The sequence below is a fragment of the Mustelus asterias genome, chromosome 2, assembly GCF_964213995.1.
Source record: "Mustelus asterias chromosome 2, sMusAst1.hap1.1, whole genome shotgun sequence".
NCBI lineage: Eukaryota > Metazoa > Chordata > Chondrichthyes > Carcharhiniformes > Triakidae > Mustelus > Mustelus asterias.
In genome coordinates this window covers 122543876-122560249 of record NC_135802.1, presented here as the reverse complement: position 1 = coordinate 122560249, position 16374 = coordinate 122543876, and the positions used below count along the sequence as shown (strand labels likewise).

At 46.3% G+C, this 16374-nt stretch overlaps 1 long non-coding RNA gene across 1 annotated transcript in view; it reads right to left on the bottom strand.

The window, feature by feature from the left end:
- Nucleotides 1-686: 686 nt before the first annotated feature.
- The window catches only part of LOC144511011 (uncharacterized), a 292598-nt gene continuing 276910 nt past the window's right edge, over nt 687-16374 (bottom strand). Inside the window, exon 2 of the long non-coding RNA XR_013500731.1 lies at nt 687-799. This is a non-coding gene — a long non-coding RNA (uncharacterized LOC144511011). The remainder of the gene's footprint in view (nt 800-16374) is intronic.

The window sequence follows — 16374 nt, the reverse complement described above, 5'->3', positions numbered from 1 at the left end:
TGGTGAGACCACATTTGGAATATTGTGTGCAGTTCTGGTCACCTCACTATAAGAAGGATGTGGAAGCGCTGGAAAGAGTGCAGAGGAGATTTACCAGGATGCTGCCTGGTTTGGAGGGTAGGTCTTATGAGGAAAAGTTGAGGGAGCTAGGGCTGTTCTCTCTGGAGCGGAGGAGGCTGAGGGGAGACTTAATAGAGGTTTATAAAATGATGAAGGGGATAGATAGAGTGAACGTTCAAAGACTATTTCCTCGGGTGGATGGAGTTATTACAAGGGGGCATAACTATAGGGTTCGTGGTGGGAGATATAGGAAGGATATCAGAGGTAGGTTCTTTACGCAGAGAGTGGTTGGGGTGTGGAATGGATTGCCTGCAGTGATAGTGGAGTCAGACACTTTAGGAACATTTAAGCGGTTATTGGATAGGCACATACTTTCCTCCATTCACTTCTTGCGCTTTTTACATTCTTCTTTGTTCTGAACAAGGAACAAAGAACAAAGAACAGTACAGCACAGGAAACAGGCCCTTCGGCCCTCCAAGAGCACACCAGGATGATGGGGAGTGGGATAGCTTGATCTTGGTTTCAGATAAAGCTCGGCACAACATCGTGGGCCGAAGGGCCTGTTCTGTGCTGGACTGTTCTATGTCGATGTAAAAAGGAATGTAACAAACAAACAAGTAACAAAGAACAATACAGCACAGGAACAGGCCCTTCGGCCCTCCAAGCCCGCGCCGCTCCCCGGTCCAGGATTGAATCCTGAATCCAGGATCCCCTCCCAATTTTCCAGCCTATCTACATACTAATATCCTATCCACCGAGCTGTCCCTCACAGCTACGATGCTTTGTTCATCACAACCTATTAACTCACCCCCACCCCCCCATTCCAGATCATGTGATCTCCAGGGAGAGGCGAAAACCCAGAGTGAAAACCCCAGGGCCAATATGGGGAAAGAAAATCTGGGAAATTCCTCTCTGACCCCCTGAGGTGATCAAAACGAGTCCAGGAGATCACACTGGCCCTGATCAGAAAATGCTTCCCAACCCTAGTCATTTCCACTTCTGCTTTACGAACACCATCTGAATTCCCTGCCCCCGAGACAGGTTCCCAACTATCCGCAGTCTCGCTCTGTACTGGCACCAGCAAGATGATCATAGAATGAAGCCTTGAAACGAGAAACAAAGAACAATTAGCCCGCGCCGCTCCCTAGTCCAAACTAGACCACTCTTTTGTATCCCTCCATTCCCACTCCGTTCATATAGCTGTCTAGATAAGTCTTAAACGTTCCCAGTGTGTCCGCCTCCACCACCTTGCCCGGCAACACATTCCAGGCCCCCACGACCCTCTGTGTAAAATATGTCCTTCTGATATCTGTGTTAAACCTCCCCCCCTTCACCTTGAACCTATGACCCCTCGTGAACGTCACCACCGACCCGGGGAAAAGCTTCCCACCGTTCACCCTATCTATGCCTTTCATAATTTTATACACCTCTATTAAGTCTCCCCTCATCCTCCGTCTTTCCAAGGAGAACAACCCCAGTTTCCCCAATCTCTCCTCATAACCAAGCCCCTCCATACCAGGCAACATCCTGGTAAACCTCCTCTGTACTCTCTCCAAAGCCTCCACGTCCTTCTGGTAGTGTGGCGACCAGAACTGGACGCAGTATTCCAAATGCGGCCGAACCAACGTTCTATACATCTGCAACATCAGACCCCAACTTTTATACTCTATGCCCCGTCCTATAAAGGCAAGCATGCCATATGCCTTCTTCACCACCTTCTCCACCTGTGATGTCACCTTCAAAGATCTGTGGACTTGCACACCCAGGTCCCTCTGCGTCTCTACACCCTTTATGGTTCTTCCATTTATCGTGTAGCTCCTCCCTACATTATTCCCACCAAAATGCATCACTTCGCATTTATCAGGATTGAACTCCATCTGCCATTTCTTTGCCCAAATTTCCAGCCTATCTATATCCTTCTGTAGCCTCTGACAATGTTCCTCACTATCTGCAAGTCCTGCCAGTTTTGTGTCGTCGCAAACTTACTGATCACCCCAGTTACTCCTTCTTCCAGATCATTTATATAAATCACAAACAGCAGAGGTCCCAATACAGAGCCCTGCGGAACACCACTAGTCACAGGCCTCCAGCCGGAAAAAGACCCTTCCACTACCACCCTCTGTCTTCTATGACCAAGCCAGTTCTCCACCCATCTAGCCACCTCCCCCTTTATCCCTAGCCTACCATGAGGGACTTTGTCAAACGCTTTACTAAAGTCCATATAGACAACATCCACGGCCCTTCCTTCGTCAACCATTCTGGTCACTTCTTCAAAAAACACCACCAGGTTAGTGAGGCATGACCTCCCTCTCACAAAACCATGCTGACTATCGTTAATGAGTTTATTCCTTTCTAAATGCGCATACATCCTATCTCTAAGAATCTTCTCCAACAACTTCCCCACCACGGACGTCAAGCTCACCGGCCTATAATTACCCGGGTTATCCTTCCTACCCTTCTTAAATAACGGGACCACATTAGCTATCCTCCAATCCTCTGGGACCTTACCTGCGTCCAGTGACGAGACAAAGATTTGCGTCAGAGGCCCAACAATTTCACCTCTCGTCTCCCTGAGCAGCCTTGGATAGATTCCATCAGGCCCTGGGGATTTGTCAGTCTTTATATTCTCTAACAAACCTAACACTTCCTCCTTTGTAATGGAGATTTTCTCCAACGGTTCAACACTCCCCTCCGAGCCACTCCCAGTCAACACATCCCTCTCCTTTGTGAATGTAGGCCCCTTACAGTCAGAAACAGGAGAATTCATGACAGGGAATAAAGAAATGGCTGAGGAATTAAATTTGTATTTTGCTTCAGTGTTCACAAAGGAAGACATGAATAATGTACCAGAAGGCACGGTAGCACAGTGGGCGGCACGGTAGCACAGTGGGCGGCACGGTAGCACAGTGGTTAGCACTGCTGCTTCACAGCTCCAGGGTCCCGAGTTCGATTCCCGGCTTGGGTCACTGTCTGTGTGGAGTTTGCACATTCTCCTCGTGTTTGCGTGGGTTTCCTCCGGGTGCTCCGGTTTCCTCCCACAGTCCAAAGATGTGCGGGTTAGGTTAATTGGCCAGGTTAAAATTGCCCCTGAGATGCGTAGGTTAGAGGGATTAGCGGGTAAATATGTGGGGGTAGGGCCTGGGTGGGATTGTGGTCGGTGCAGACTCGATGGGCCGAATGGCCTCCTTCTGCACTGTAGGGTTTCTATGATTCTATGATTCTAAGTGCTGAGAGAAACATGTTTTAGTGAGAAGCTGAAGGAAATCAGCATGAGTAGAGAAATGGTTTTGGAAAATTGATGGAATTGAAGGTGGATAAATCTCCAGATCCTGATAATCTTCATCCGAGTACTTAAGGAAGTGGCCCTCGAAATAGTGGATTCATTGGTGGTTATTTTCCAAAATTCTTTGGACTTTGGAATTGTTCCTATAAATTGGAGGGTAGCTAATGTAAACCCACTATTCAAAAAGGGAGGTAGTGAGAAAACAGGGAACTATAGACCAGTGAGCTAAACATCAGTATTGGGGAAGTTGCTAGAGTCTATTATCAAGGATTTCATAACTCAGTATTTGGAAGACAGTGGTATAATCAGACAAAGTCAGCATGGATTTACAAAAGGGAAATCATGCTTGATGAATCTATTGGAATTTTTGGAGGATGTAACTAGTCCAGTTGACTGAGGAGAACCAGTGGATGTGGTTTATTTAGACTTTCGACAAAGCCTCACATAACAAACTACTATGTAACATTAAAGCACATGGGATTGCAGGTAATGTCTTGAGATGGATAGAAAGCTGGTTAGCAGATAGGAAGCAAATAGTTGGCACAAGTGGGCCTTTTTCTGATTGGCAGTCAGTGACTAGTGGGGTTCTGCAGGGACCTGTGCTAGGACCCCAACTGTTCACACTGATTTGGAGGGAACTGAATGTCTTATCTAAAAATTTTCAGATGATACTAAGTTGGGTGGGAGGGTGAGCTATGAGGAGGGTGCAGAGATGCTTCAGCATGATTTGGACAGGCTGTATGTGTGGGCAGATGCAGTATAATGTGGATAAATGTGAGGTTATCCACTTCTGTAGCAATAATACGAAAATAGATACTTGAATGGGTGTAAATTGAGAGTGGTGGATAGTCAGTGAGACCTTGGTGTCCTCGTGCATCAGTCACTGAAAGTAAGCGTGCAGGTACAGCAGGCAGTAAAGAAGGCAAATGATATGTTGGCCTTCTTAACGAGAGGATTTGAGTGGAGGGATAGAGATGTTTTGCTGCAATTCTATTGTGTTGGTGAGGCCACACCTGGAGTATTGTATGCAGTCTTGGTGTCCTTGCTATAGAGAGTGTACAGTGATGGTTTACCAGGCTGATTCCTGGGATGGCAGGTCTGTCATATGAGGAGAGACTAAGGAATTTAGAAGAGTGAGAGGGGATCTCAGAAACTTATAAAATTCTCACAGGGTTAGACAGGGTAGATTCAGAAAGAATGTTCCCAATGGTGGGGGAGTCCAGATCTCGGGGTCATAGTGTGATGATAAGGAGTCAAGTCTTCAGGACTGAGGTAAGGAGAAATATCTTCACCTGGAGAGTGGTGAATCTGTGGAATTTTCAAACACAGAATGTAGTTGAGACCAAATGTTATGTGATTAGAAGAAATTACATATAGTTCTTGGGGCTAAAGGGATCAAGGGAGATTGAGGGGAAGGGGGGGGAAAAATTAGGATATTGAATTCGGTGATCAGCCATGATCAAAATAAATGGCAGAGCAGGCTCAAAGGACTGAATGGTCTACTCCTGCTTCTAGTTTCTATGTTTTTATGGACATGCTAAATTACCCCTTAGGGTCCCAAGATATGTAAATTAGATCGGATTAGCTAAGATAAATATATGGAATTACAGGAATACAGTGTCAGAGGGGAAAGATACTCTGTCAAAGAGTTGGTGCAGATTTGATGGGCTGAATGCTCTTCTGCATTGTTAGGATTCTATAACTTAGTGCGGTAGCACAGTGGTTAGCACTGCTGCTTCACAGCTCCAGGGACCTGGGTTCAATTCCCGGCTTGGGTCACTGTCTGTGTGGAGTTTGCACATTCTCCTCGTGTCTGCGTGGGTTTCCTCCGGGTGCTCCGGTTTCCTCCCACAGTCCAAAGATGTGCGGGTTAGATTGATTGGCCATGCTAAAATTGCCCCTTAGTGTCCTGGGTTTTGTAGATTAGAGGGATTAGCGGGTAAAAATATGTAGGGATATGGGGTTAGGACCTGGGTGGGATTGTGGTCGGTGCAGACTCGATGGGCCGAATGGCCTCTTTCTATACTGTAGTGTTTCTATGATTTCTATGAAATGTTCGGTCATACTTTCAAACCATATTGCTGATGGGACATCTCTGACTCACCCACCATCACCTCAGTGCTGCAATCACTGGGCTGCCACAGTTAAACGGTCTCCCCAGCATACACCAGCCACACTTCACAGGTTGCCGGGCTGGCATGGAGTTTGCACTGCTGCCTCACAGCGCCAGGGAACCGAGTTCAATTCTGGCCTTGGGTGATCATCTGTGTGGAGATTGCACATTCTCCCCATGTCTGCATGGGTTTCCTCCAGGTGCTTTTGTTTGCGCCCAGAGTAAAAAGATGTGCAGGTTAGGATGATTAGCCATGCTAAATTGCCCCTTGGTGTCTGTTAGGAGGGGATTAGCAGGGTAATTGTGTGGGGTTTCGGAGGGCTGCTCCTTCGAAGGAGCAGCCCTCCGAAAGCTTATGGTATTTGCTACCAAATAAACCTGTTGGACTTTAACCTGGTGTTGTGAGACTTCTTACTGTGTTCACCCCAGTCCAACGCCGGCATCTCCACATCATGCAGGGAGAAACATCCTCGGGTGGATGGAGCTATTACAAGGGGGCATAACTATAGGGTTCGTGGTGGGAGATACAGGACGGATATCAGAGGTAGGTTCTTTACGCAGAGAGTGGTTGAGGTGTGGAATGGACTGCCTGCAGTGATAGTGGAGTCAGACACTTTAGAAACATTTAAGCGGTTATTGGATAGGCACATGGAGCACACCAGGATGATAGGGAGTGGGATAGCTTGATCTTGGTTTCAGATAAAGCTCGGCACAACATCGTGGGCCGAAGGGCCTGTTCTGTGCTGTACTGTTCTATGTTCTATGTTCTATGTTAGCCCATCAAAAGGGAAGCTGCTAGATTCTATTATAAAAGATGCGATAACAGAACACTTAGAAAATAACATGATTCAACAAAGTCAACATGAATTTATGAAAGGGAAATCATGTTTGAAAAACTTACTGGAGTTTGAGGACAACCTAGTAAAATAGATAAGAGCAAACCAGTGCATGCAGTGTATTTGGATTTTCAGAAAGCTTTTAATGGATTCCCACACAAGAGGTTAGTGTGCAAAATTAAAGCACACAGGGATCGCAGGTAATATATTAGCAGGGATTTAGAATTGGTTAGCAGACAGGAAACAAAGCAGAAATAAGGTGATGATAACATGTCTTTAAGAAATGTATTACATCGGGCGGGAATTTATGACCTCGCTTGGGCGAGGCTTGTAAAATAGCGCCCGGGGCCAGTGGAGAATTCCATTCTGCGAGCCTCACCTGGAATCGCTAAAATTCCGGCCATCAGATTACTTGTGAGAGATATGTTTAAAATTCAACTCTGTTTACAAGGTACAAATTTGTTGGCACCAGGCAGCTCACATGCTGAGAATTCAGACTAATAATTGATCCTAGATGATGGGATGTTTGCTTTAACCTGAGTTGATGCATTTTTGTTTATTTTCAGTTTTTCCCCTGAGGTTTCAGAGTAGTGTTTGATTAGGTTGATTGACAAGAGACAGTCATGTGAAGGGGAGAAGCTAAGCTTACAGGGAAAAGCAGGCCGTTTCTGCTTGGTTCTGAAAGAAGAAAGCAGTGTCTCTGTCTCTCTCTCTCTCTCTGGAGGCTGCTGTTTGTACCTGCGAAGAGAAATTGCTCTCTCTGTCCCTCTCTAGGGGTGTTCTAGAAGCTTGGGGACTACCAGTACATAAGCCTGTGTGTTGCTAACAAATTTTGAAGAGGGGTTTAAGTCTATAAGAGGAATGTTGCTTAAATTGGAACTAATGGCGATGGATTAGCAGTTAAGAATTGTATCTTGTCATGTTTAAGTATTTCAATTGTTAAAAGTTAAGCCAATTCATTCATTTAGTTAAACTATATTAGAACAAACAAATAGGAACAGGCCTTTCAGCCCTCCAAGCCTGCACCGATCATGATGCCTGCCTAAACTAAAACCGTATGCACTTACGGAGTCCGTAGTCTTCCATTCCCATCCTATACATGTATTTGTCTAGTTGCCCCTTAAATGCCGCCATCATACCTGCTCCCACCACCTCCCCAGGCAGCATGTTCCAGACATTCTGTGTGAAAAAACTTGCCATGCACATCTCCTCTAAACTTTTCCCCATGCACCTTAAACCTATGTCCCCTAGTATTTGACTTTTCTACCCTCAGAAAGAGCATCTGACTATCCACTCTGTCCATCCCACTCAATCTTGTAAACCTCTATCAGGCAGCCCCTCAACCTCCATCATTCCAGTGAGAACAAACTGAGTTTATCCAACCTCTCCTCATAGCTAATACCCTCCAGACCAGGCAACATCGTGGTAAACCTCTTCTGTACCCTCTCCAAAGCATCGACATCTTTCTGGTAGTGTGGCGACCAGAACTATACACGATATTCCAACTGAGGCCTAACCAAGGTTCAGTACAGGTGCAGCAAGGCCTGCGAATTTCTATACTCAACTGATGAAAGGAGGAAATGCCGTATGCCTTCTTGACTACCTTATCCACTTGCGTTGCCACTTGGTGATTGGTGGACATGTACACCCAGATCTCTCTGCCTGTCAATATTCCGAAGGGTTCCACCATTTACTGTACAATTCCTACATGCATTGGAGCTTCCAAAATGCATTTCTCACATTTGTCCGGATTAAACTCCATTTGCCATTTCTCCACCCAAGTCTCCAACCGGTCTATATCTTGCTGTATCCTCTGGCAATCCTCTTCACTCTCTGCAACTCCGCCAATTCTGCGAACTTACTAATCAGCCTACATTTTCCTCCAAGTCATTTATACATACTACGAACAACAAAGGTCCCAGAACTGATACCTGTGGACCCTGTGGAATGCCACTAGTCACAGCCTTCCATTCAGAAAGGCACCCCTCTACTGCTAGCCTCTGTCTTCTATGGCCAAGCCTGTTCTTTATCCACCTTGCCAGTTCTCCTCTGATCCCGCGTGACTTCACCTTTCATATCAGTCTACCATGAGGTACCTTGTCAGGCTTTCCTGAAGTCCATGTATACAACATTCACTGTCTTGCCCTCATCTATCATCTTCGTCACTTCCTTGAAAAACTCGATCAAGTTAGTGGTGAGGCTCGACCTCCCCTTCACAAAACCATGCTGTCTATTACTAATAAGATGTGGAGATGCCGGCATTGGACTGGGGTAAACACAGTAAGGAGTCTAACAACACCAGGTTAAAGTCCAACAGGTTTATTTGGTAGCAAACGCCACTAGCTTTCGGAGCGCTGCTCCTTCGTCAAGTGAGTGGGAGATCTGCTCATAAACAGCAAACAGCGCATATAAAGACACAAACTCAATTTACAGAATAATGAATAATGATTGGAATGCGAGTCTTTACAGCTAATCTAGTCTTAAAGGTACAGACTATGTGAGTGGAGAGAGGGTTAGGCGCAGGTTAAAGAGGTGTGTATTGTCTCCAGACAGGACAGCCAGTGAGACTTTGCAAGTCCAGGCAAGTTGCGGGAGTTACAGATAGTGTGACATGAACCCAAGATCCCGGTTGAGGCCGTCCTCATGTGTGCGGAACTTGGCTATCAGTTTCAGCTCAGCGACTCTGCATTGTCGTGTGTTGTGAAGGCCGCCTTGGAGAATGCTTACCCGAATATCAGAGGCCGCATGCCCGTGACCGCTGAAGTGTTCCCCAACAGGAAGGGAACAGTCTTGCCTGGTGATTCTCGAGCGGTGTTCATTCATCCGTTGTCGCAGCGTCTGCATGGTTTCCCCAATGTACCATGCCTCGGGACATCCTTTCCTGCAGCGTATCAGGTAGACAATGTTGGCCGAGTTGCAAGAGTATGTACCGTGTACCTGGTGGATGGTGTTCTCACGTGAGATGATGGCACCCGTGTCGATGATCCGGCACGTCTTGCAGCAGTTGCTGTGGCAGGGTTGTGTGGTGTCGTGGTCACTGTTCTCCTGAAGGCTGGGTCGTTTGCTGCGGACAATGGTCTGTTTGAGGTTGTGCGGTTGTTTGAAAGCAAGAAGTGGGGGTGTGGGGATGGCCTTGGCGTGATGTTCGTCTTCATCAATGACATGTTGAAGGCTCCGGAGGAGATGTCGTAGCTTCTCCGCTCCGGGGAAGTACTGGACAACGAAGGGTACTCTGTCCACTGTGTCCCGTGTTTGTCTTCTGAGGAGGTCGGTGTGGTTTTTCGCTGTGGCACGTCGGAACTGTCGATCGATGAGTCGAGCGCCATATCCTGTTCTTATGAGAGCATCTTTCAGCGTCTGGAGGTGTCTGTTGCGATCCTCCTCATCCGAGCAGATCCTGTGTATTCGGAGGGCTTGTCCGTAGGGGATGGCTTCTTTAACGTGTTTAGGGTGGAAGCTGGAGAAGTGGAGCATCGTGAGGTTATCCGTGGGCTTGCAGTGAGGTGCTGAGGTGACCGTCCTTAATGGAGATGCGTGTGTCCAAGAATGCAACCGATTCCGGAGAGTAGTTCATGGTGAGTCTGATGGTGGGATGGAGCTTGTTGATGTCATCATATAGTTGTTTCAGTGATTGCTCACCATGACTCCAAAGGAAGGAAATGTCATCTCACGTGAGAACACCATCCACCAGGTACATGTTACTTACTCTTGCAACTCGGCCAACATTGTCTACCTGATTCGCTGCAGGAAAGGATGTCCCGAGGCACGGTACATTGGGGAAACCATGCAGACACTACGACAACGGATGAATGAACACCGCTCGACAATCACCAGGCAAGACTGTTCTTTTCCTGTTGGGGAACACTTCAGCGGTCACGGGCATTCGGCCTCTGATATTCGGGTAAGCATCCTCCAAGGCGGCCTTCACAACACATGACAGCGCAGAGACTGATAGCCAGGTTCCGCACACATGAGGACAGCCTCAACCGGGATCTTGGGTTCATGTCATACTATCTGTAACTCCCACAACTTGCCTGGACTTGCAAAGTCTCACTGGCTGTCCTGTCTGGAGACAATACACATCTCTTTAACCTGCGCCTAACCCTCCCTCCACTCACATTGTCTGTACCTTTAAGACTAGATTAGCTGTAAAGACTCACATTCCATAGAACCATAGAACCATAGAAAATTACAGCTCAGAAACAGGCCCTTTGCCCCTTCTTGTCTGTGCCGAACCATTTTATGCCTAGTCCCACTGACCTGCACTTGGACCATATCCCTCCACACCCCTCTCATCCATGAACCCGTCCAAGTTTTTCTTAAATGTTAAAAGTGACCCCGCATTTACCACTTTATCCGGCAGCTCATTCCACACTCCCACCACTCTCTGCGTGAAGAAGCCCCCCCTAATATTCCCTTTAAACTTTTCTCCTTTCACCCTTAACCCATGCCCTCTGGTTTTTTTCTCCCCTAGCCTCAGCGGAAAAAACCTGCTTGCATTCACTCTATCTATACCCATCAAAATCTTATACACCTCTATCAAATCTCCCCTCAATCTTCTACGCTCCAGGGAATAAAGTCCCAACCTATTCAATCTCTCTCTGTAACTCAGCTTCTCAAGTCCCGGCAACATCCTTGTGAACCTTCTCTGCACTCTTTCAATCTTATTTACATCCTTCCTGTAACTAGGTGACCAAAACTGTACACAATACTCCAAATTCAGCCTCACCAATGCCTTATATAACCTTACCATAACACTCCAACTTTTATACTCGATACTCCGATTTATAAAGGCCAATGTACCAAAGGCACTCTTTATGACCCTATCCACCTGTGACGTCACTTTTAGGGAATTCTGTACCTGTATTCCCAGATCCCTCTGTTCAACTGCACTCTTCAGAGTCCTACCATTTACTCTGTACGTTCTTCTTTGGTTTGTCCTTCCAATGTGCAATATCTCACACTTGTCTGCGTTAAATTCCATTTGCCATTTTTCAGCCCATTTTTCTAGTTGGTCCAAATCCCTCTGCAAGCTTTGAAAACCTTCCTCACAGTCCACTACACCTCCAATCTTTGTATCATCAGCAAACTTGCTGATCCAATTGACTACATTATCATCCAGATCATTGATATAGATGACAAACAACAATGGACCCAACACCGATCCCTGCGGCACACCACTAGTCACAGGCCTCCACTCAGAGAAGCAATCCTCCACAACCACTCTCTGGCTTCTTCCATTGAACCAGTGTCTAATCCAATTTACCACCTCCCCATGTATACCTAGCGACTGAACCTTCCTAACTAACCTCCCATGAGGGACCTTGTCAAAGGCCTTGCTGAAATCCAGGTAGACAACATCCACCGCCTTCCCTTCATCCACTTTCCTGGTATCCTCCTCAAAAAACTCTAATAGATTGGTCAAACATGACCTACCACCCACAAAGCCATGTTGACTCTCCCTAATAAGTCCCTGTCTATCCAAATATTTGTAGATCCTATCCCTTATCACACCTTCCAATAACTTGCCCACCACCGACGTCAAACGTACTGGCCGATAATTTCCCAGATTTCTTTTGGAACCTTTTTTAAACAACGGAACAACATGAGCCACCCTCCAATCATCCGGCACCTCCCCCGTGAATACTGACATTTAAAATATGTCTGCCCCTGCAAGTTCAACACTAGCTTCCCTCAAGGTCCGTGGGAATACCCTGTCCGGTCCTGGGGATTTATCCACTCTGATTTGCCTCAAGACAGCGAGTACCTCCTCCCCTTTAATCTGTAAAGGTTCCATGGCCTCCCTACCTGTTTGCCCTATTTCCGTAGACTCCATGCCCGTTTCCTCAGTAAATATGGATGCAAAAAAACCATTTAGTATCTCCCCCATCTCTTTTGGTTCCATACACAGTCTACCACTCTGGTCTTCAAGAGGACCAATTTTATCCCTCACTATCGTTTTGCTCGTAACATACCTATAGAAGCTCTTTGGATTCCAATCATTATTCCAATCATCATTCCAATCATTATTCATTATTCTGCAAATTGAGTTTGTGTCTTTATATGCACTGTTTGCTGTTTATGAGCAGATCTCCCACTCACCTGACGAAGGGGCAGCGCTCCAAAAGCTAGTGGCGTTTGCTACCAAATAAACCTGTTGGACTTTAACCTGGTGTTGTTAGACTCCTTACTGTATTACTAATAAGTCATTTGGTTTCCAAATGTGAGTAAATCCTGTCTCTAAGAATCTTTTCCAATAATTTCCCCACCACTGATGTAAAGATCACCTGCCTATAATTTCCTGGATTATCCCTGCTGCTCTTCTTAAACAATGGAACAACATTGGCTATTCGCCAGTCCTCTGGAACGTCACCTGTAGCCAAAAAGAGGATACAAAGCTTTCTGTCAAGGCCCCAGCAATTTCGGCCCTTGCCTCCCTCAGTATTCTGGGTCGATCCCATCAGGCCCTGGGCACTTATTTACTTTAATGCTTTTTAAGACATCCAATACCACCTCCTTTTTGATATTGACATGACTCAGAATATCACCCTACCCTAGTCTCCTCATCCATCAAGTCCCTCCCTTTGGTGAATACTAAGGCAAAGTATTAGAAACGTAAAAACAAAGAAAAACTACAGCACAAACAGGCCCTTTGGCCCACAAGTTGTGCCGAACACATCCCTACCTTCTAGACCTACCTATAACCCTCCATCCTATTAAGCTCCATGTACTCATCCAGGAGTCTCTTAAAAGACCCTATTGAGTTCGCCTCCACCACCACTGACGGCAGCCGATTCCACTCGCCCACCACCCTCTGTGTGAATTAATTTAGTATCTCATCCATTTCCTCTGATTCCATGCATAGATTCCCTCCACTATCCTCGAGTGGACCAACCCTTTCCCTGGCTACTTTCTTGCTCTTTACATACGTATAAAATGCCCTGGATTTTCCTTAATCTTGTTTGCTAAGGACCTTTCATGTCCCGTTTTAGCCTTCGTAACTCCTTCCTTAAGTTCCTTCCTATGTTCTTTATATTCTTCAAGGGCTTCATCTGTCCTAAGCCTTTTAGACCTTACGAATGCTTCCTTTTGCGTTTTAAACAAGGCTCATAATATCCCCCGTTATCCAGGGTTCCCGATATTTATCACACTTATCCTTCATCCTCACAGGTATATGCCGGTCCTGAATTCCAATCAACTCACATTTGAAAGACTCCCACATGTCGGATGTTGATTTACCCTCAAATAGCCTCCCCCAATCTACACCCTCCAGATCCTGCCTAAATGTTGTTGTGGTTAGTCTTCCCCCAATTTAACACCTTCACCCGAGGACCACTCTTGTCCTTATCCACGAGCACCTTAAAACTTATGAAATTATGATCACTGTTCCCGAAATGCTCTCTGACTGAAACTTCGATCACCTGGCCGGGTTCATTCCCCAATACCAGGTCTAAGATGGCTCCTTCCTGACTTGGGCTATTTACATACTGTTTCAAGAAACCATCCTGGATGTTCCTTATAAATTCTGCCCCAAACCTCGAGCAGTAAGCGAGTCCCAGTCAATGTAGGGAAAGTTAAAATCACCCACCACAACAACCCTGTTGTTTTTGCATCTTTCCAAAATCTGTCGGCACATCTGCTTCTTTATCTCCCGCTGGCCGTTGGGAGGCCTGTAATAAACCCCTAACATTGTGACTGCACTCTTCCTATTCCTGAGCTCTACTCATATTGCCTCGCTGCCTGAACCCTCCAAGGTGTCCTCCCTCAGTACAGCTGTGATATTCTACTTAACCAGTAATGCAACTCCCCGACCCCTTTTACATACCCTTCTATTCTGCCTGAAGCATCTAAATCCTGGAATGTTTAGCTGCCAATCCTGTCCCTCTTTCAACCAAGTCTCTGTAATAGCAACAACATCATAGTTCCAAGCTCTAAGTTCATCTGTCTTACCTGTTATACGCCTCATGTTGAAACAAATCCACTTCAGACCACCAATCCCATTGTGTTCAACAACTACTCCCTACGTGCTCTTCTTAATTTTACTGGCCTTAGTCTGTAGTTCTCCCTCAGTTATTTCTCCTGCTGACCTACTGCTCTGGTTCCCATCCCCCTGCCATACTAGTTTAAACCCGCCGGAGTAACTCTAGCAAATCTACCTGCCAGGATATTAGTGCCTCTCCAGTTAATCTGCCCTTCTTGTACAGGTCCCAATGATCAAGATATCTGAACCCCTCCCTCCCACACCAGCTCTTTAGCCACATATTTAGTTGCATTATCTTCCTATTCCTTGCCTCATTGGCACATGGCAATCCTGAGATTACAACCCGAGATGCTCTTTTTAAAAAAACTTATTACCTAACTCCCTGAACTCCCCTTGCAGGACCTTGTCACTCTTCCTGCCTATGTCATTAGTAGCAATGTGTACCACAACCTCTGGCTGTTCGCCCTCTCCTTTCAGAATGTCCCATGCACGTTCAGAGACATCCTTGGCCCTGACACCAGGGAGGCAACATACCATCCTGGAGTCTCTTTCACGGCCACAGAAACACCTGTCTGCACCCAACTATACAGTCCCCTATAACTATCGCTCTTCTGCGCCTTGACCCTCTCTGCTGAACAGAGCCAGTCATGGTGCCACTGCCCTGGCTGCTGCTGTTTTCCCCTGATAGGCCATCCCCCCCAACAATATCCAAAACGGCAGACCTGTTAGAGAGGGGGATAGCTCTGTACTGGGGATTCCTGCACCGACTGCCTGCCCTTTCTAGCGGTCACCCATCTATATACCTGCACCTTGGGTGTGACCATGTCTCTAAAGCTCCTGTCTATAATGCTTCCCACCACCTTCATGCTCCCAAGTGCATCCAACTGTTGCTCCAACCGATCCATGCGGTCTGTGAGTAGCTGCAATTGGGTACACTTCCTGCAGATGTAGTTATCCGGAATGCTTGAAACCTCATGGATCTCCCACATCTCACAGACGAAGCACTTTCCCCGCTGACTGACATTTATACCACTAATGAATTTATTTACAAATAAAACTCTTAAAAATTTAGGTTCCTGGTGCTAGATTTCCACTATAAATATTAATAGCTAAATACACTAGTCTCCTATACTATTTAATTAATTTTATTTTTATTAAACTGATTTATCCCTCTTGATCTGAAATCAAATTAAAATCAGTAATTTTAATCAGTAACTCAATAGATTTTCTAATTCAGCCAGACTCCCTTCCAGCCAATTAGGTCATAGTCTCCTGTGACATCACCAGCTTTTTCAAATTATGAAACAACCAAAGTCTTACCTTTACCCAGCTGTCTCAATCTGTCCCGGCTCAGCTCCGCTCCCGGAACGAAGGCCACGAATCCCCGAGGTAAAATATTTACACTCTTACCTTTACCTGGCTGTCTCTCTGAAAATCAGCTCTTTCCCTTGTGTCCTATACTACTGCAGCAGGGCAAGACAACACCTTGCTTTTATCTCTTCACAGTGCCTTTTTTTTGGTTAGAGGAGGAGGGAGGGAAACACTAATAGAACATAGAACATTACAGCGCAGAACAGGCCCTTCGGCCCACGATGTTGCACCGACCAGTTAAAAAAAAAAACTGTGACCCTCCAACCTAAACCAATTTCTTTTCGTCCATGAACCTATCTACGGATCTCTTAAACGCCCCCAAACTAGGCGCATTTACTACTGATGCTGGCAGGGCATTCCAATCCCTCACCACCCTCTGGGTAAAGAACCTACCCCTGACATCGGTTCTATAACTACCCCCCCTCAATTTAAAGCCATGCCCCCTCGTGCTGGATTTCTCCATCAGAGGAAAAAGGCTATCACTATCCACCCTATCTAAACCTCTAATCATCTTATATGTTTCAATAAGATCCCCTCTTAGCCGCCGCCTTTCCAGCGAAAACAATCCCAAATCCCTCAGCCTCTCCTCATAGGATCTCCCCTCCATACCAGGCAACATCCTGGTAAACCTCCTCTGCACCCTCTCCAAAGCCTCCACATCCTTCCTGTAATGTGGGGACCAGAACTGCACACAGTACTCCAAGTGCGGCCGCACCAGAGTTGTGTACAG